The sequence below is a fragment of the Erinaceus europaeus genome, chromosome 19 (genome assembly GCF_950295315.1).
Source record: "Erinaceus europaeus chromosome 19, mEriEur2.1, whole genome shotgun sequence".
NCBI lineage: Eukaryota > Metazoa > Chordata > Mammalia > Eulipotyphla > Erinaceidae > Erinaceus > Erinaceus europaeus.
In genome coordinates this window covers 48425430-48447541 of record NC_080180.1, presented here as the reverse complement: position 1 = coordinate 48447541, position 22112 = coordinate 48425430, and positions in this window count along the sequence as shown.

Sequence of the window (22112 nt, the reverse complement as noted above, 5' to 3'; positions counted from 1 at the left end):
AGCTCTAAGTGTCCATTTCCTGCTCCCCTTTCTTTTCTTCTATTTTATTTTATAGGACACAGAAAAATTGACAGGGGAGGTAGATAGAGAGGCAGAAAGAAAGTTACCTGCAGACTTGCTTCACTGCTTATGAAACTTCCCCCTGCAGGTGGGTAACTGGGACTCAAACCGGGATCCTTGTGCATGGTAAAAATAATGAGAAGTCAGTTGAGTGTGCCCCCAACTCCAGCCCCCCGCCCCCACAGTATATTTCTTAGCAGCCCTGTGCACAGTAGCCAAAAGCTGGAAACAATCTAAATGCCCCTTGGCTAAGATGATATCCATTGATTGGCAAATGAACAAGCAAATGCAATGCCTCAGTACAATGCAATATTATTCTGTGATGCCCAGGAGCACAAACATAAACTAAGTTCCTGTGGTAGGGATCAGAAAGTGGTTGCCTCCACTCAGAGGGTGACTGACTGATGGGAAGGGAACACAGGGAACTTTGGACTAATAAATAATGTGAATTGTACCTCAGTTTATAAAGTGCCACATTAGTCAGATAATACTGTAAAGCAGAAATTCTGAATACGGCTTTCTATCATCCCTTTAAGGCAAAGTGGGAGTGGGGGTGGGGGTGGGGGCATCCAGATCGCAGTGTGAGGGAGGCAAGGCCCTGAATGTTTTCTCCAAATATATTTAGATTCATGGGCTTAAATAGATTTTGAAATGTTTGTAAAATCGTGGAAACCTCTGAAACTTGCCACTTCCTAATCTGTAGTTATAGAGGTAATTTTTTTTTTTTACATCATCACAGCCAGAGTTTAATTTATTCACCTTTGGGTCTATTTCTTTGGATCTGAGGTTCTTTAAAACCCAGGCTTGTACTAGCAGAAGTTCTCCTTCTCTCCCTCTCCCTCTCTTCTCCCTCTCCTACCACCCTTCCCCTACTCCCCTCTCCCTTTCCCTTCCTTCTCCTTCCACTCACTTAAGTCCCCCTCTCCTCTTTCTCTTCTCTCCTGTCTCTCTCCCTCCCTCCCCTCACCCTCCTCTTTATTCTCTTCTTCCCTGGAGCCCAGATGTTGTGAATGCATGATTTCATTGCCCCCCATCCCCGCCTGGCCTTTTCATCTAGAGAGCTACACAGAGAAAGACTGAGATGAGACCTCATGACACAAAAGCCTGTCTGGTGCCTCTGCACTCACTCCCATGTGATACCTGGACTTGAACATGAGTAGCCCATGTGTCAGGTGGCATGTGCTCTACCCAGTGAGCTTTCTCTCCGATTCCACTGGCAGGGTGCTATACAACTAACCTGATGCATGGAAAGAATATTCAGTGACTAGAACAGAAAAACTATTTAATTGAAAATTACATAGCTGTGGCATTGTTTTCACATTGATCTTTTCACTGAAGCAGTTGGAAGTATGTTTTGGTATATAACTTAAATCCTTGAATTATCGAAAAAATGTGAGAATGTAAAAATTGGTGTGTTTTTAAAGTATAGCAAGGCACTGTCCGAATTGCCGATGTGCTGCCATACGCACTATGCCAGCAGTTGTCAGTCTGTGTGTGCGAGGCCTACTTCACTGCATCCTGCACTGTATGAATAGATTGCACTGGCCCTTGGTAGATCTAATCTAGGTGGAATTTCTCTATGAAAACAGTATTTCCACACCTATAGAAGCTCTGGATGTCAGAGAAGCAAGTGTTTTTATACTAATTCCTCACTCCTTTTGGAAATACCAAGACTATATTGAGCTGGAGGCTGGAAATGTATTTATCTTCTTGGAAGAAATTACTTCTATTGATATTGTGATGTACCATTCATAATATACAGATGTGATAAATTATTCTAATTACATTTACAGTACTAGAAATTAAGCCAATATTTCACTGACTCCTATTTTTTCCATTTTTTTCTTAACTAGGTCCTATCTGATGTTTCTTGAGATTATTCTGCAGTTGATCTCATTCCCGTTGGCTAAACATTAAGTCCCATGGCAACACTACCCAGGCTCAGATGTTTTCTCAGGAAAACAGAGAACAGTCAATCTAATTTCTTTTCTTCCATTCCTAGAAACATCATAACTATTAGAATCATTTTGTAGTCATTGTCACATTTTTGGCTTATGCTACACTAAAGATCATAGTTGAGTTTTTGGAATGTAGAGAATTTATAAATTTGGTCTTTAATATTCATACACATATGAGTGTTACAATTAATGAAACAGGAAATTATCGGTGGATAACATGAATGTTTATTGTGGAACAGTAAAATTTCAAATAGAATTGGTTTTTTTTTAAAGAATACTAATTTGGAATTTCCTGTACTATCAGTTGATAATGGTTGCTTGATGTTTATTTTATAAAAAAGATTCATTTTACTGTTTTATGGTATCAGTAAGACTCTATGTTAAGCTGGTATGTTGAGTTGTGTAGCTATATTTGTACTAGTGTTTAAATAATGAAATTTTGGACAGTTTACACCAAATGTTTTAGCAGTTGGAGGATGAATATTTCTGCTGAATGAATGCCTAGTGCGGTTTTAAAAAAAGGAGCAAGAATGAATTTGCTGGTTTTTATCTTTCCTCCATGGATTATCCATTAATGTCAGAACCAAATTTAAAGGCTCATTGTGGAGCAAGAGCAATCAGAGGTTCTCTTTTTCTGTAATTAAAAATAAATAAATAAGGACACAGAATGCATTCTATTAAGATCTCTAAAGCATGTGTCAGTGAAAGAAACAGTTGTGGCTAATTTGCAAAGCAGTGAATGCTGAAATAGACTTCACCAGCATTATAGTGTCACCAGGATTTGGAATGTTAGAACATTATGTTAAACTGTGATTATAGTCTTAATGCTTCTTGTCTCTTTGAATTAAATTCATATCCACAAAGATGTGCAGCATAATGGTTCATGTATTTATTTACGGACTACAATTTCCATCGCAGCTCAATAAATAGTCTTTCCCCTGTTAGTGCCACCCTCTCTTCTGGGACTCCCAGCGTGCTGCCTTACACTTCAAGGCTTTACTCTTATGCAGGCTACCCCTTGTCACCAACAGTATCTCTTGCTAATGGCAGCCACGTTGGACAGCGACTGTGTATCTCCAATCAGGCTTCATTCTTCTGAAGAATATCTTGTAAACATTAGTACAAACGTCTCACTGTGAAGCATGCAAATTAAAATGCTGTTTTATTTTTTAGAATCGAGTTTGCACATCTGGTTTTAAATCGATAGACCTCTATTTATTCCAACACCGTAAATATCAGTCATAATTCGGAGTGTTCTATAGTTAACTGCACTTGATAAAATGCTCAGATAAAAACATTACTCAGTGGTTTTTCTTGATAAAGCTGTAACAAACTACTATACTTTTTATAACTTTGGGGATTTTCAATACTTGTAATTCCTGAGTGAGCAGTGGAACCTGGTTATTTTATGTGAAATCTCCACATAATAACTTTGCATTCATTTCACAGATTTTAAAGCACCTGTATTCAGTGGTCACACTAGATTTGATTCCCAAGGATCACTATTTGTTTTGAAATGAAAACAATTATATGACCAGCGGCATCTAATAACTATTATGTAGAAATGAAGGGCAAAACTATTAAGATGCAGATTTTACACAGTGCTGGAGAAGCAGCAGTCCTGCCATTGTGCTCCTTGAACAGAACTACTATTTCAGTTGATGTTTTGTTATAAGAGAAAACTTTGCTGTTAATGTATTTAAGGGTTTTTATAGTTATATTTCTTTTGTGTTTTTGATATCCACTGTATAGTTGTTTGGATAATAACTGTTATGGTTTTTAATGTTGAAATCATGTGTTGTTTAATTTTTGTACTTGAATTCAAATTCTTTGACATTAAATATGTGATGCTTCTAATACCATTGTGTTTTCGTTTTGTTTATTAGTATACACAACAAAATTAACTCTTTCATTTTGACCTTTTCTTGAGAAAAATTTCCCTTATAGGCTAAATGTCTTCATAGGGCCAAAAAAAAAGGGTATTGCAGAAAGAAAAGTGTTAGTTCTGTAAAAGATAGTGACAAAAGTCCTTTCAGGTGCCAGTGGAACTGTTTTGTTGGGCACAGGAGGTAACCTAGTGGTTTTGCAAAAGACATTCACATCTGAGGCTCTAAGGCCTCAAGTACATTCCCTTGCACCAGCATTAACCACATCTGAGCAGTGCTCTGCTATAAAAAAAGACTTTGTGGGGGGGTGGTGGTGGTGGTGGTGGTGCGCTGGGTTAATAGTGTGAGGCACAAGGACCAGTGCTAGGATCTGGTTTGAGCCCCTGGCTTCCCACCTGCAGGGGGGTCACTTCCCAAGTGGTGAAGCAGATCTGCAAGTGTCTTTCTTTCCCCTTATCTGTCTTCCCCTCCCCTATTAGTTTCTCTGTGTCCTATCCAACAACAACAATAACAACAATGGGAAAGAGATAGCCACCAGGAATTCAAGTGGATTCATGGTGCAGGCACCAAGCCCCAGGGATAACCCTGGAGGCAAAAGAAAAAAGTTAAAAAAAAATTAGATCCTGCCTTTTATGTATGACATACTTAGTAGCCCATCTCATTGTAACTCATTTTAGTAGGACATATTTATAGTGCATTTCCTTTATTTTTAAATTTTTTAAAAAAATTTATTTCCCTTTTGTTGCCCTTTTTACTGTTGTTATTGATGTCGTCATTGTTGGATAGGATAGAGAGAAATGGAGAGAGGAGGGGAAGACAGAAAGAGGGAGAGAAAGATAGACACCTGCAGACTTGCTTCACCACCTGTGAAGTGACTCCCCTGCAGTTGGGGAGCCGGAGGCTTGAACAGGGATCCTTCTGCCCATACTTGCGCTTTGCACGATGGGCACTTAACCCGCTGTGCTACTGACCGAGTCCATATAATGCAATTTCTAATGATGGCTTGCATTGTTGGTTATTGGAGATACAAATCTCTCACTACTAATTGCTAGGCATGTTTCTTGATTTACTCCTTGTTTAGCATATAGGTCACAAGGTTTATTCTTTAAATTAAGAAAATATTTATTTTGAATAGAGACAGACAGAAGTTGAGAAAGGAGGGGTAGATAGGGAAGAGAAGGAAGGGGGAGGATAGGGAGAGAGAAAAAGAGAACCTGCAGCCCTGCTTCACCACTCATGAAGCTTCCCCCTGGGACTGGGGGCTTGAACCCTGGTCCTTGTGCACTGTAACGTGTGTGCTCGACCTGGTGCACCACTACCCAGTCCCAGCAGGTCATAAGATTTTTTTTTTCTTCTTTTCCTCCTCCAGGGTTATTGCTGGGCTCGGTGCCTGCACCATGAATCCACCGCTCCTGGAGGCCATTTTTTTTCCCCCTTTTGTTGCCCTTGTTGTAGCTTCGTTGAGGTTATTATTATTGCCCTTGTTGATGCAATTCGTTGTTGGATAGGACAGAGAGAAATGGAGAGAGGAGGAGAAATGGAGAGACAGAGAAGGGGAGAGAAAGATAGACACCTGCAGACCTGCTTCACTGCCTGTGAAGTGACCCCCTGCAGGTGGGGAGCCGGGGGCTCGAACCGGGATCCTCAACGCCGGTCCCTGCACTTTGCGCCACATGCGCTTAACCCACTGCACCACCGCCCGACCCCCAGGTCATAAGATTTTTATGTGCAGAATTGGAAATGGTTACTTTTTATTTAAATTTTTTATTAGTGAACAAAAACAGAAGGTAGGAGGGGTACAACTCCACACAATTCCCACCACCCAATCCCCATAACCCACCCCCTCCCATGATAGCCTTACCATTCTCTAGCCCTCTGGGAGCATGGACCCAGGGTCGTTGAGGGTTGCAGAAGGTAGAAGGTCTGGCTTCTGTAATTGCTTCCCCGCTGAACATGGGCGTTGACTGGTCGGTCCATACTCCCAGTCTGCCTCTCTCTTTCCCTAGTAAGGTGTGTCTCTGGGGAAGCTGAGCTCCAGGACATATTGGTGGGGTCTTCAATCCAGGGAAGCCTAGCCAGCATCCTGGTGGCATCTGGAACCTGGTGATTGAAAAGAGAGTTAACATATTAAGCCAAACAATTTGTTGAGCAATCATGGATCCCAAGCTTGGAATAGTGGAGAGGAAGTGTTAGGGAGGTACTCACTGCAAACTCTAGTGTACTTCTGCTTTCAGGTATATATTTTGCAGTAGTTTATGGATACGTGTGCACATAAGCTCTCTCACAGAAACTGGTGTATATCTAGATTATGGGACTTTGTTAGAAAGTGAACTACCTGAGATGAAATTAGAGTGTACTATAAAAGGAAAGGTCTCACCCGAGTAATGAAGTTGAAGGGTTGTCATTCCACACGTGAAGTCTCTGGATACAGTCTGAGGTGAAGCATGTTGAGGTGGCAATCGTTGCTTTGGTTAGGTTGTGATCGGCAGATGCAATATTATTTGATATGGATTGGGAGATGCATACGGGAAAGTGGGCCCTATCCAAGGGTTCCAGGACTGGGGGAAGTAGGGGTTCTATAGTGAAGATGTGAGGTTTCTGCTGTCTTAGGGTTCAAAAAGACAATCGATAGTTAATATTATCATCACATTATTTGTTAATTGGGTTAACTTTGAAAAGTCCCTTTGTTATGGTTTGCTGTACAGTACCCAGTATCTTGTATATAGCTGTGCTATTGGATGCTTCTAATCTACTTGGTCTAGGCTTTTGAGAGAGTCCGCATATCAAATACACAGCCTATATATTAAAAAGATACAGTTTGTCTTTTGAGAAACTTTGAGACATACAATTGATTTCCCCCTCTCATATTAATTAACTACTGATTTATATGTCTACATTTTGCTAGGAGTGTACATAAACACCATTCCCACCACCAAAGGACTGTGACCCGTCCCTCCCACCCACTCCCACCCCCCACTGGCCCAGGAAGCTGTATGTCTACCCCTCACCACTGGGTTTTTACTTTGGTGCCCTACTTACAATTTGATCAGGTCCTGCTTTTAGTTTCCCTTTCAGATCTTCTTAGTCAGCTTCTGTTGATGAGTGGGATCATCCCATACTCATCTTTATCTTTCTGACTTAGTTCACTTAACATAATTCCTTCTAGCTCTGTCCAAGATGGGTCAGAGAAGGTGGGTTCATTGTTCTTGATAGCTGCATAGTATTCCATTGTGTATATATACCACAGCTTTCTCAGCCACTCATCAGGTGTTGGGCACCTGGGTTGCTTCCAGGTTTTAGCTATTATGAATTGTGCTGCTATGAACATAGGAGTACACACCTCTTTTTGGTTGGGTGTTATGGAGTCCTTGGGGTATAACCCCAGGAGAGGAATTACTGGGTCATATGGAAGGTCCATGTCTAGCCTTGTGAGAGTTTTCCAGACTGCTCTCCACAGAGGCTGGACCAATTTACATTCCCACCAGCAATGCAAAAGGGTTCCTCTGTCCCCACATCCTCTCCAGCATTTGTTGCTGCTGTCCTTTTTGATGTATGCCATTCTTACAGGAGTGAGGTGGTATCTTAGTGTTGTCTTAATTTGCATTTCTCTGACAATCAGTGACCTAGAGCAGTTTTTCATATGTTTGTTAGGCTTTTGGAACTCCTCTGTGGTGAATGTTTTGCTCATTTCCTCTGCCCATTTTTGGATGGGGTCATTTGCTTTTTTGCAGCTAAGTTTGCTGAGCTCTTTATATATTTTGGTGATTAGTTTCTTGTCTGATGTCTGGCATGTGAAGATCTTCTCCCATTCTGTGAGGGGTCTCTCTGTTTGTTTAATAGTTTCTTTGGATGTACAGAAGCTTTTCAATCTGATGTAGTCCCATTGGTTTGTTTCTGCTTTAGTCTTCCTTGCAATTGGGTTTGATTCATCAAAGATGTCCTTGAGGTGTAGATGGGAAAGTGTTTTACCAATGTTTTCCTCTAAGTATTTGATTGTTTCTGGTCTGACATCTAGGTCTTTGATCCATTTGGAGTTGATTTTTGTTTCTGGTGAGATAAAGTGGTTCAATTTCATTCTTCTGCATGTTTCAACCCAGTTTTCCCACCACCATTTATTGAAGAGAGCCTCCTCTTTCAATTTAATCCTTTGGGCCCCTTTATCAAAGTTTAGATGCCCATAGGTTTTGGGATTTACTACTGGGCTTTCAATTCTGTTCCACTGGTCTGTGTGCCTATTTTTGTTCCAGTACCATGCTGTTTTGATGATGATGGCTTTATAATATTGTTTAAGGTCTGGGAGTGTGATGCCTCCATTTCTGTTTCTTTTCCTTAAGATGGTTTTGGCAATTCTAGGTGTTTTCAGGTTCCAGATAAATGACTGTAGTGTCTGTTCTATTCTCTTAAAGAAGCTTGGTGGAACTTTGATGGGTATTGCATTAAATTTGTATATGGCTCTGGGGAGAATATTCATTTTGATGATATTTATTCTTCCAATCCATGAGCATGGGATACCTTTCCATTTCTTGGTATCAGTTTCTATCTCCTTGAGTAGCGACTCATAGTTTTCAGTATACAAGTCTTTCACTTCTTTGGTCAACTTTATTCCTAGGTATTTGATTGATTTTGCTGAAACAGTAAATGGGAGTGATTTCTGGATGTCTTCTTCTTCAGATTTAGTGTTTGCATAAAGAAATGCCACTGATTTTTGTACATTGATTTTGTAGCCTGATACCTTGCTATATTGCCTAATAACTTCCAGTAATTTTCTACTGGATTCTTTAGGTCTTTCTATGTATACTATCATATCATCTGCAAATAGTGAGAGCTTGACTTTTTCCCTTCCAATCTGTATCCCTTTGATTTCTTTCTCTTGCCTGATTGCTATGGCAAGAACTTCCAATACTATGTTGAAGAGTAACGGTGACAGTGGACAGCCCTGTCTAGTCCCCGATCTGAGGGGGAATGCTTTCAGCTTCTGTCCATTGAGTCTGATGTTGGCTGTAGGTTTGCTATATATAGACTCCACTATCTTGAGGAATTTCCCATCTATTCCCATTTTTTGTAGAGTTTTGAGTATGAATGGGTGTTGGATTTTGTCAAAGGCTTTCTCTGCATCTATTGAGATAATCATGTGGTTTTTGGCTTTGCTTTTATTGATGTGGTGAATGACATTGATTGGCTTACAGATGTTGAACCAGCCTTGCATTCCTGGGATGAATCCCACTTGGCCATGATGAACAATCTTTTTGATGTGTTGCTGTATCCGGTTGGCCAAGATCTTATTTAATATTTTGGCATCAATGTTCATCAGAGATATTGCTCTGTAGTTTTCCTTTTTTGTTCTGTCCCTATCAGCTTTTGGTATCAGGGTGATGTTGCCTTCATAGAAGGTGGAAGGGAGTATTCCTGTTTCTTCAATCTTATGGAATAGCTTAAGAAGTATGGGTATTAACTGTTTCCTGAAAGTTTTGTAGAATTCTTTTGTGAAGCCATCTGGTCCAGGACTTTTGTTGTTGGGGAGATTCTTAATAACGGTTTCAATTTCTCTGTCTGTGATTGGTGCATTTAGATTTTGTAGTTCTTCTTGGTTCAGTTTTGGAAGTGCATAGCTTTCTAGGAATTGTTCCATTTCTTCCAGATTCTCTAGCTTGGTGGCGTATAGTTCTTTATAGAAGTTTCGCAGGATTCTCTGGATTTCTGTGGTGTCAGTTGTGATATCGCCTGCATCGTTTACAATTCTATTAATATGAGTCTTCTCTCTTTTTTGTTTGGTGAGTCTGGCTAGGGGTTTGTCAATTTTGTTTAATCTTTCAAAGAAACAACATTTGGCTTCACTGATCTTTTGTATGGTTCTTTTATTTTCGATGTTGTTTATTTCTGCTCTAACTTTAGTGATTTCTGTCCTTCTGGTTGCTTTAGGGTTCCTTTGTTCCTCTTCCTCTAAGTCCTTGAGGTGTGCAGTAAGGTCGTTCATTTGGGCTTCTTCTTGGTGTTTAATATGTGATTGTATAGCTATAAGTTTCCCTCTCAGTACTGCTTTAGCTGTGTACCAAATATTTTGATAGGTTGTGTCTTCATTTTCATTAGTTTCCAGGAACATTTGAATTTCCTGTTTGAGTGAGTCTCTGACCCAGTGGTTCTTAAGGAGCATGTTGTTTAGTTTCCAAATTCTATGTCTTTTAATAATTTTCCGTTTGTTGTTAAATGTTAGTTTTATTCCACTGTGGTCTGAGAAGATACGTGGGATGATTTCAATGCTCTTGAATTTATTGATGCTGTCTTTGTGGCCTAACATGTGGTCTGTCCTTGAGTATGTGTTATGTGGATTTGAAAAGAAGGTGTATTCCAGTTTTTTGGGGTGGAGGAGTCTGAAAATGTCCAAGAGGTCTATTTATGTGTTTCTCTCTTTTTTTATGCCCTGTTGTTTCTCAGTTGTTGTGTCTTGAGTACAAGTAACACTGTACTAAATACCTTTATGACAATTGCACTCACCAACCTCCGGAATTACAGTAGCAACTGAAGTAAGTATTGAAGTAGTTTAATCGTTACCAATTAGCCAAACAATTTCTCCAGTCTGTGAAAAAATAGTAACCAAATCCCAGTGAAGAAAGAGAAAAGAATGAAAGGATAGCAAGAATAGACAGTTATGCAAATCTACTATCCAGTGTATATTCTAGGGGTAACAAGAGGGGAAAGGGAACTAGAGCAGAGATACACACATAGAGAGTCCACTCTGAGTCAGATTTCTTCCCCAAAGTAATTCACAAATTCAGAAAGGCAAAGAAGAAGTGTATGACAAGATTAAAAAAAAAAAGAGAGAGAGAGATAAGAGAGAGAAAAGGTGAGAAGATAAGAAGAAGAGTTGTAATTAAAGAGCAGTGCAAGGAACTTCCCAAATGTGTATCAGTGAATTAAAAAAAAAAAACACCCTGTTTGGTGTTATGGGGTATCCTGCTAGGAGCTGGTCCCAGGGACTGCTTATGGGGGGGGGGGCGGTGGGAAGGATGTATGCTTGAAAATTAAAAGGAAGAAAAAAGAATTTTTTTCCCTACTCTAATTCTTAACCCAAATTAAGTTATAGTCACCTCCTTGGTGTCTAAGGACACCTTATTGGCTGGCCTGCTGAAGGCAGAAAATCCTGTTGTCTCCAGGGGAGTGTGTCTGGAGCTCAGCAGCTAGCAGCTTTTCCATCCACCATCTTCCGGGAAACCCCCCCTTCCAGACTTTTTTAAAGGATTTCTCGAAAATGAAAACTAGCTCCAAGTCCTTTGATCCAATGAGAGCTATACTCAAGAAGTCTTTGGATCTGCCCTCAGGGTCGCGGTGGACCCTGGAGACTCCCAAGAGAAAGCCCCCGAGCTAAAGTGCTCTCTCCGTGTCCTCTGCCCGCCATGCTCTGCAACCAGCGGAGGAGCCGCCTTCCCAGTTGGAGGACAATGCCCTGTGCACTCGCCTTGCCCGGCGCCACCTGGGAAGTCTGGAGCCCCGCTAGTCCGTGTCACCTTTACTCTAATTCTTAACCCAAATTAAATTATAATCACCTCTTTGGTGTCACCCCTTATTGACTGGCCTGCTAAAGGCAGAAAATCCTACCTTTGCCGACGATGCGATCAGAGCAGTCACTGTTAGCAGCTTCTCAGTCCGCCATCTTCCACCAGCTCTCCGGTTACTTTTTTTTTGTCAACGTTAAGTACCAAGGAATACAAGACTTTGTGCTGATGAGCTAATGTGCTAGGCTAGGCAGGGTGGGTGGCCAGTTTTTTCTTGTTGAATCCTCTGTTGACTGGTTAAACCCCGTGTATGTCTTTAGTAGACATAGGGGAATTGGAGTTGCTTCAGACTGTTAATAGACATGTTACTTCAGTTAATTCAGAAGTTAATGGGTTTTGAGTAGGAATCTAGGACAGCTGCAGCAGTGGAAGCAGCTATGCACATCGCCACTTCAGAATGATGGCTCCAATATGCACTTGAAATGAGTCTCCTTCTATGAAGCCTGAATAATCTCTAACTAGAAAAATAGCCAAGACCCTCTGGGATTTGGAACAGCCATTATCATCTTAGTCAAATAGCTCACCTTCTGGGAAATCACTTTTAGGTAGTGGCTTGGCATGAACAGAGACTGACCATTGTGCCTTAGGTGCTATGGGTTATCAGATCATAAAACTGAATGTACCTGACAGTGTCACTGCCAGAGGAAGTCCTGTGATATTCTAGAGGCCTCCTGCTGCTCTTGCCACCACATTCCCAGACATCTGCAAATGGAAGATTCCTCACATCAGTTGGCTAATAGGTAGGTAACATTTGGAACCTAGTTTTCTAAGGAAAATGGAAATCAACGAAACCAAGGATCTACTTATTCTCTTAAGAACTATACACTGGCAAAACAGTAACATAAGCAAATAAAACCCAGTAAGAGCCACATGTTTAGCATAAGTAGAGAACACTATAATTCTCTAGCTACCATCAGATTCTAGGAGTTATTTTGAGCTCTTGATACAAATGTTTGTGGGAAGCTAAGGAGTGTACTGAGAGGTATGGAAAACCATGGGGAAGAGAAAGGGAGTGCAAAGGCAGGGTGAGCTAACCAAGTCTAGCCCAGTGATTTCTGTGATAGTACTGACAAGATAAAAGTCCTGATACACACAAGTGCTCTCAAATGGGAAAATTGTTCTGAAATCTCAGGTGGTTGCGTGATTTTATCTTCCTGTTTTCCCCTCTGACACAAATAAGATGTTAGTGTGGAAAATATGTGCACATTCATACATAGACTTAAAAAAAAAAGAAAGAAGGAAATGGGACAAACTCTGGATTCTCGGTGGTAAAATGGCAAAAAGCAAAACGGAAGCAAAAGGGTTTTGAAAATCTAGACTCCTGCAAAATGAAAATGAGGACTACAAAAGAAAATGAGGGCCTTGTAATCACAAGGCCTCATGGAATTAAAGAAGTAGTACTTTGAGGGGTGGGCAGGGGGTGGTGGGTAGCACAGCAGGTTAAGCACACATGGTGTGAAGCACAAGGACCCAAGTTTGAGCCCCGGCTCCCCACCTTCAGGGACATCGCTTCACAAGCTGTGAAGTAGGTCTTCAGGTGTCTGTCTGTCTTCCCTTCCTCTCATTTCTCTCTGTCCTATCCAACAACAGCAATGTCAACTATTAAGAACAACAACAGTAGCAAGGACAGCAAAATAGGAAAAATGGCCTCCAGGAGCAGTGGATTCGTAGTGCAGGCACCAAGCCCCAGCGATAAACCTAGAGGCAACAAAAAAAAAAAGAGTTGTACTTTGCCACACTGAGAAGTCTTTAGAACTGTTCATCCACAACTCATTCATTAGCGGAAATAAGACAAAGGCAATCTACTCCTTTACAGAACCACTACGGAGAATACATTTAGGCTGACTAAAAGTTTCCTCCAAATACCAAACACTACAAACAGCAGGAGACAGTTTTGCAGTTGGCAGGTAGCTGTATCTTCAGATGAGCATTTAACTATATGAGGGGGAAAAATCACACCCAATACTGCTCAAGTTAATTTGCAGATCTAAAAGGAGGCATCAAGGGAGGCAGTTGGTAGCTCATGGGGTTAATCATAATATGAAGTGTATGAACACACACAAGGATCTGAGTTCAAGTCTCAGGCTCCCCAGCAGCAGAGAGGTCACTTCACAAGTGGAGAAGCAGGTCATCAGGTGTCTTATCTTTCTCCCTATCTTTGCCTCCTCTCTCAATATCTCTTTGTCCTATCTTTAAAAAAAATCAATACCGTTGAATGTAAAATATCAGTCCCTCAATAAAGGAAAAAAAACAACAAAAAATGGCCATGGGGCAGTGGATTCCTACTGCAGGCAATGAGCCACAATCGATAACGCTGGAGACAAAATAAATAAAAGGTATTGAAAGTGGAAACACAATACACAAGTGGTGTATGTTATAACAAAATAGAAGTAATGCAACTAAAAATGGGAAAAGGGAAAGAAAAGTGAAATAGGGGTTGCGAATGGTAGCACCAAGGATTCACACTGTAAAATACATAAAGTTAGAAAGTAGAAATTAAAAACTTTTTATAAAAGATGGAAGTCAGAGGGTAATGACCAGAGCAAACAAACTTTGTGAACAGAACAAAAAACCTCTCACCCCCGTTGAGGAAAACATAGCAAATATAATAGTGCCCAAAGTAATTATATACTAAAATATGAAGACATTTATAATATCAGTTCTATAAAATATGAAGATACTATGAATATTGCCTATCAAGACCTCTGACTGATATACAGAGCAATTTTCCTTTTTAGAAAGTGTTCATTCAGGGGTCAGGTGGTAGCGCAGCGGGTTAAGCGCACATGGCGCAAAGCGCAAAGACCAGCTTAAGGATCCTGGTTCGAGCCACCAGCACCCCAGCTGCAGGGGAGTCGCTTCACAGGTGGTGAAGCAGGTGTGCAGGTGTGCAGGTGTCTATTTCTCTCTGTCCTGCCCAACAACGAACGACAACAACAACAACAATAATAACCACAATGAGGCTACAACAACAAGGACAACAAAAGGGGAAAAAATGGCCTCCAGGAGCAGTGGGTCCATGGTGCAGGCACTGAGCCCCAGCAGTAACCCTGGAGGCAAAAAAAAAAAAAAAAAAAGAAAGAAAGGAAAGAAGAAAGGAAGAATTTATTCATTTTGAGTAGAGATAGGAATTGAGAGGGAAGGCGCAGTAGAGAAGTGAATCCTGTAGCACTGCTTCATTACTTGTGAAGCACCACCCCTGTGGGTGAGATTGGGGCTTGAACTTGGATCCTTGAGCATGGTAATGTGTGCACTTAACCAGGTGTGCTACCACCAGGCCCTGCAAACCAATTTTCAGCACTACTTTATATGAAGGGATTTCCAAAGGGAAAATACCAAGGGATAACAAATATATGACCAGACTAATGGAAATACAGGGCATAAGCACAGTTCTACTCACTGCAACATATTTTTATTGCAAACCGTGACAAACGGTTTACAAGAGACATAGTTTTAGTAAATTTGTGTATCCACACCCAGGAACTGTGGAAAATGAGGAAAATCCATGAATACGTTTGGAGTGATTTCTGGGATATCTTGTGACCAATCAGATCATGAAGGAATAGTTAACTTTTTGTAGATGAAGAAATAGAATGACTTAGATAGAGCTCCACATGCTGATGTGTATGGGAGCCAGAAAGTTGGCTGGAATGTGAAAACGGGGTTGAATTGAAGGAAACCATTATATTTAGGATTAGCACTCTTTATACTGTTGTACTGAACAGGTCTTCTAGAATTAGAAATACGTTTGCATTTGGGATGGTTTTATATCAGATCTTTACAAATATTACTTTTTCTTTCTTTCTTCCTTTCTTCCTTCCTTTCTTTTTTTCTCTCTTTTTTTCCTGCCTCCAGGGTTATTCCTGGGGCTTGGTACCTGCACCACAAATCCACTGCTTCTGGAGGCCATTTCCCCCCCTTTTATTGCCCTTGTTGTTGTGGTTATTATTATTATTGTTGATGTTGTTGTTGGATAGGACAGAGAGATGGAGAGAGGAGCGGAAGACAGAGAGGGGAGAGGAAGATAGACACCTGCAGACCTGCTTCACCGCTTGTGAACTGACCTCCCTGCAGGTGAGGAGCCCCAGGCTGGAACCCAGATCCTTAAGCCTGTCCTTGTGCTTCACACCATGTGCACTTAACCTGCTGCGCTACCACCCGACCCCCACAAATATTACCATTTCTTTGCTAGGTACTTTGCACAGAATATTATCACATTTAGTCTCATAATAAAGTTCAAATCACAGTATTTTTGCATTTCTTGTATATCTTAATTTTTCTTTCCTTATGAATTTTGTAAAGTCACATTTTAATCTTGATGCATTTCTGCAATTGTTTAAATTTGCCTCAGCATGTGTAGCTCAAAGTCACTCTTCTGCTTCACCTTATCTGAACTATTTTGTATTTATTTATTTTATTTATTTATTTATTTACTTATTTATTTATTCCTTCAGGGCTATTGCTTGGCCTCAGTGGTGCCAGCACTAGGAATTCACTGCTCCTGGTGGCAGTTTTTTTTCCATTTTTTGAATTAGGTAGGACAGAGAGAATTGAGAGGGGTGGGGAAGATAGAGAAAGGGAAAGAAAGACACCTGCACATCTGCTTCACTGACCATGAAGTGATCCCCCCTGCAGGAGGGGAGCTAGGGGCTTGAACTGGGATCCTTGCTAGTGTCCCTGTGCTTTGTACTATTGCACTACTTCTTATCTCTCCCCACACTGCATCCAAACAAACATTTTTTTTTGAAATTCAGAAGCATTTTATTTTATACCTCTCATGCAGTCTATTCAGTGGATATCAAATATCCCTCCTCTGATTGGACAACACAAGTTAAAATTGCTTCCTATGTTTCAAAGACATCAAATTGTGATACAGGGTGGGTAACATCCTGGGGGCCTTCATGGGCCCCCTTCTTTTGATCTGGTCTTACCATGGAAACCACAGGCAGGACTCAAAATTCAATAAATCTAGGAGTTTTTCTTTTCCCCTTTTCATGGCAACAATAAATGCTATTTTTTAAATTTATTCCATTTTGTTGCCCTTGTTGTTTTTTTATTGTTGTAGCTATTACTGTTGCTGTTATTGATCTCATTCGTTGATGGATAGGACAGAGAGAAATGGAGAGAGGAGGGGACGACAGAGGGGGAGAGAAAGAGAGATACCTGCAGACCTGCTTCACTGCCTGTGAAGTTGTGAAGTGACTCCCCTGCAGGTGGGGAGCCGGGGGCTTGAACCAGGGTCGTTGTGCTTTGCATCACGTGTGCTTAACCCACTGTGCTACTGCCGGACTCCCAATGCTAATTTTTAAATGGATACCATTATACAGATTGTGATATTACAAATCAGTTATACATATAAGTGAGACATAGTGGAATACTCCTCGGTTAAAATGAAGTCATCTTCTTAGCCTCATCTTGGATGGAGGACATCATGTTAAGTGAAATAAACCAAAGAACTATTATTATTATTATTATTATTTTAACCAGAGCACCGCTCAGCTCTGGCTTATGGTAGTGCAAGGGATTGAACCTGGGACTTTGGAGCCTCAGGCATGAGAGTCTGTTTGTATAACCATTATGCTATCTACCCTCCAGCCAAAGAACTTTTGAATGTGGGGCTTTAACTACATAACTTAGTGTGTGTTTAAAAACAATAACTGAAATTAATAAATTTTAGATTTGTTCTACAGTGATATGACTGTGATTCTGCCTACTTGTAGAGAGGAGCAGATGAGAAACTAGACCCATTTTTTTTTTTTGCCTCCAGGGTTATCCCTGGGGCTCAGTGCCTGTGGAGGCCATTTTTCCCATTTTTGTTGCCCTTGTTGTTGTTATTGTTATTGCATAGGACAGAGAGGAATCGAGAGAGGAGGGGAAGACAGGAAGAAAGGGAGACACCTGCAGACCTGCTTCACCGCTTGTGAAGCAACACCCCTGCAGGTGGGGAACCGGGGGCTCCAACCCGGCTCCTTACACCGGTCCTTGTGCTTTGTGCCATGTGCGCTTAACCTGCTGTGCTACCACCCAGCCCCCTCTATCCAGTTTTTTTTTTTTTCCTCCAGCTCCCTCTATCCAGTTTTTTTTTTTTTTTTTTCCCTCCAGGGTTACTGCTGGGCTCCGTGCCTGCACCATGAATCCACCGCTCCTGGAGGCCATCTTTCCCCCCCCCCGTGTTGCCCTTGTTGTTGTAGCCTTGTTGTGGTTATTATTATTACCTGCTTCACCGCCTGTGAAACGACGCCCCTGCAGGTGGGGAGCCGGGGCTCTAGCCGGGATCCTCACGCAGGTCCTTGCGCTTTACGCCATGTGCCCCCAGCCCACTGCGCCACCGTCCGACCCCCGGTGTGACTTAGAAAGTAAGAGAGGGTAGGTCCATAGAAAAAATGAGCATATATATATAGTTATAGGAATAATTGTGGACCCATATCTATGACCTTGGAATAACTACTGCAGTTGCCAATGGAGGGAGTGGGGACCCAGACTCTGGTGGTAGGAACGGTGTGGAATTATACCCCTGTTATTTCATAATGTTGTAAATCAATATTAAGTCATCAATAAATCTTGAGGGGAAAATGAGCGAGTCTAAGAGTGGGCCCCAAGAAGGAAATTGGCGTTTTCTTTTGACTGACATGATGGAAAGGAGAAAATTTTTAGTCTGTCTTCTTACCTTCACTTATCAAATTTTATGTAACAGGGGGCCGATCAGTGGCCCCACTCTCCACGCTGTTTTGTCAGAAGTCCTATTTAGGCAAGGAACAAATTTTTTTTCCCCATAAAAACTATCCTTCAGAATTCTTTCTCTAACAGTTTGTGTCAGAAGGCTCCTGTAGGGGGCAGCACTTTCCAATTTATGAGGGCTAAGTATTGAAGTCTACACTATCAACTTAGTAAAGCCTGTATTTCAAAAATAATGATAAAAAAATTACAACTGTGTCTGCTTGATTCCTATTCTAGTTTTCTCCAGTGAAGGATAATTCTAGCTCATATTCTTAATAAAGAGAATTTAAGAGAATATGTGCTATTTTTAGTAAATATTACTTGACTATTGTGTTTTCCTAGTTATACATTGATTTTAATTTTTATTGTATTTCCTTTTTTATTTAGTGTTTTTTAAATTCATTTTTATTTTTGGATAGACACAGAAATTGAGAGAGAAGGGGACAGGAAGAGAGAGGGAGAGAGAGGGAGAGAAAGACACCTGCAGCACTGCTTCACTGCTGGTGCAGCTCCCCCTGTAGATGGGGACTGGACTTGAACCCGGATTCTTGAGCACTGTAATACATGTGCTCAACCAGGTGTGCCAGCAACTGGCCTTGTCCAACATTCACTATTTTGTTGTTGTAGTTATTATTGTTGTTGTGGATGTCATCGTTGTTAGATAAAACAGAGAGAAATGGAGAGAGGAGGGGAAGACAGAGGAAGAGAAAGATAGACACCTTCAGACCTGCTTCACTGCTGCTGGTGGGGAGCGGGGGACTCGGACTGAGATCCTTACGCTGGTCCTTGCGCTTGGTGCCATGTGCGCTTAATCCACTGCTACCTCCTGACTCCCCAACATTCACCCTTCATTGTAGGTCATCACCTGGTCCTTGGCCCTCTAATGGCAGTAGCCAGAGGCCTTTTCCAGATTATTATTTTCTTTGGATTTCTTGCATCATTTGATGCCTTGTCTTTGCAAGGTTTACTTCTATTTATTTTTGCCTCCAGGGTTATTGCTGGGGCTCAGTGCCTGCACTACAAATCCAGTGCTCCTGGAAGCTATTTTTTTCCCTTTTGTTGCCCTTGTTGTTTATGGTTATTATTATTGTTGTCATTGTTGTTGGATAGGACAGAGAGAAATGGAGACAGGTGGGGAAGACAGGGGGAGAGAAAGATAGACACCTGCAGACCTGCTTCACCACTTGTGAAGTAACCCCCTGCAGTTGGAGAGCTAGGGGCTCTAAGCGGGATCCTTAAGCTGATCCTTGTGCGCTTAACCCACCTTCCCACCTTATATGTGATTTTTAAAAGTATTTCTGCATGTATGATTTTCCTTAACCTTCCTTCAAGCCTGATAATGTTAGCAGTGCAGTGAAGCTGAGCTGCAGTTAAATTAAGTGAATTTATAAGGGTTTTTCTTTTTCTCCAAGTCTGAATGTATTATTGAACAACTTATCATTATAATTATCATTCTGTTCTCTGGGTAACCTCACTCTAGTTATACTGTGTATATCTAAAATGTAAAATAGCAACAACCTAACTAATTATATCTCATTTTCAAAGCCAATTATTATGTTTCCAGATTTCATTGTTAGCATAAAACTATTGATTTTTTGTCTTTTTATCGAGAATTATTTTTAAAAGATTTTATTTATTAATATGGGGGGTCAGAGCATTATTTAGGTACATTTAATGCCAGGAATAGAACTCAGGACCTCATGCTTGAGAATTTACCTCCTGGACCATTATTATTTTTAATATTTATTCTTACTTATGTATGAGAAAGAGGAGGAGGAGGGAGTGGAAGGCGAAGGCAGTGGAGGAGAGACTGAAAAACGAGAATCAGAGCATCACTTTGGCACATGTGGTGCCAGGGATTGAATTTACCACATGCTCCAGAGCCCAGTGGCTTATCCACTGTGATAACCCCCAAGCCACAGTGAGAGATTGTATCTCCCCCTGCCCCTGGTTGAAGAATGAAGAACATCTTCAGTCACTGTTCTACAGCCAGATGTGCTGGAGGTTTTTTGATTCCCCTTCTCCTCCTTCTCCTCCTCCTCCTCCTCCTCCTCCTCCTCCTCCTCCTCCTCCTCCTTCTTCTTCTTCTTCTTCTTCTTCTCAGCTCTATGTCCACTTTTAGCGTTTATTACTTTGCTTTTCTTTTGGACATGGGCATTGACAGTTCGATCCATACCCCCAGCCTTTTTAAAAAATATTTACTTATTTATTCCCTTTTGTTGCCCTTGTTGTTTTATAGTTGTAGTTATCGATGTTGTCGTTGTTAGATAGGACAGAGAGAAATGGAGAAAGGAATGGAAGACAGAGAAACGGAGAGAAAGGTAGACACCTGCAGACCTGTTTGTAAATCAGTTAATAACAAGTCCCATTTCCAAAGAAACTTGCTTGTCTCTTCCACTGGACTTATTAGTAATTTGCTAGTTTTGTATTGCTGGGCAGTATCTTATTGCTTGCATAAATTATTTGATCTTGCATTACCTACTAAGGGACACTGGGGTTGTTTCTAGATCTTTTTTTTTAATTATCTTTATTTATTGGATAGAGACAGACAGAAATTGAGAGGGAAGGAGATGATTGAGAGGGCGTGAGACAAAGAGACACCTGCAGCCCTGCTTCACCACTTGCAAAGCTGTCCCCCTGCAGGTGGGGCCTGGGGGCTCGAACCCAGGTCACTGGGTACTGCAACCTGTGCTCAACCAGGTGCGCCACCATCCAGCCCCTATTTCCAGATCTTCAGGGTAATTGTTAGCTGTAGATTTACATGTTTAAATTGGATGCCCAAATACCTAGTAATCTAGTAAAAGTGTGATGTTTACTACCATCAGATTTTAGGCAGGTCACACTTCCTCCCGATGATGCTGTGCTCTGGAGCTACAACTGCTGGATGTCACAACTGTGACACACTGTCCCAGCATCCCTGCTAGTAAAATTCTTCCTTTTACTCTTATTATCCCCATGAAGACTGGGGTGAGGGGAGTCACCATTTGTTCCCTGCACCTTGCCTGGAAAGGCACAGCAATCTTGGTCCCTGTCAGCCACTTAGCAATCAGCAACTCGCAGTTCAAAATCACCAGTTCTCTGGGGGCAGACTCAGAAGTGGGAAGCAATCACCTAAGGCTTGCTGGTGTCATTTTCAGCCATAAACTGCAAGAAATGGGCAATTAGCCACCTTTGAGGTGTTTCCACAACTTGATCTTGAGCCATGATCAATCAAAAGAAGTCAGGAATTGTGATCAAAGGCATCATACTTAGTTATAAGCTTTCCCCAAAGCTCAGTCTGTTCAGTAGCAGAAGTCATCCTTTGCCTACTATGCTGAGGACTGTCCTGGTCTACGTCTGCCAACACCCTCCTTGTCCACACCGGTCCTTGTCCACGCTCTCCTCTGTGTCCTGCATTTTTTGTCCTTGCTGAGCCATCATCTCCATTTCAATGAACTCTTCTCCAGGGACCCCCATCCTTGATGGGAGCAGTGTGTAGCTCTGAGTAGCAAACCTATCCAGTTTACTATTACTTTTTTGGGGGGCGGTGGTCCATGTCTTCTTTCCATATTTTCCTTGCTTAGTGGTGACATGGAGCTGATCAAAACAGTGGAAGTTTTGGTAAGAAACATTCCTGCATGAAATAAGGGGACTCTCCCTCTCTCTCTCTTTTTTTAAATTTCTTTATTGGGGGATGAATGGTTTACTTTATAGTCCACAGTAAAATACAACAGTTTATACATATGCAACATTTCCCAGTTTTCCACATGACAGTTCAACCCAAACTATGGCATCCTAGTGCCATCCTCTGCCGTCATGGGCACTCTCTCTTTTAAGCAAAAAATATACACTCACCTAACAACAATGGTACAGTCTGAGAGTTGAAAGGTTTTGAAGAGCAGTTAAGCTAGTTGAGCTCCAAGCTTCTCTGTAACTAGAATCTTTATATCTCAAAGAACGAC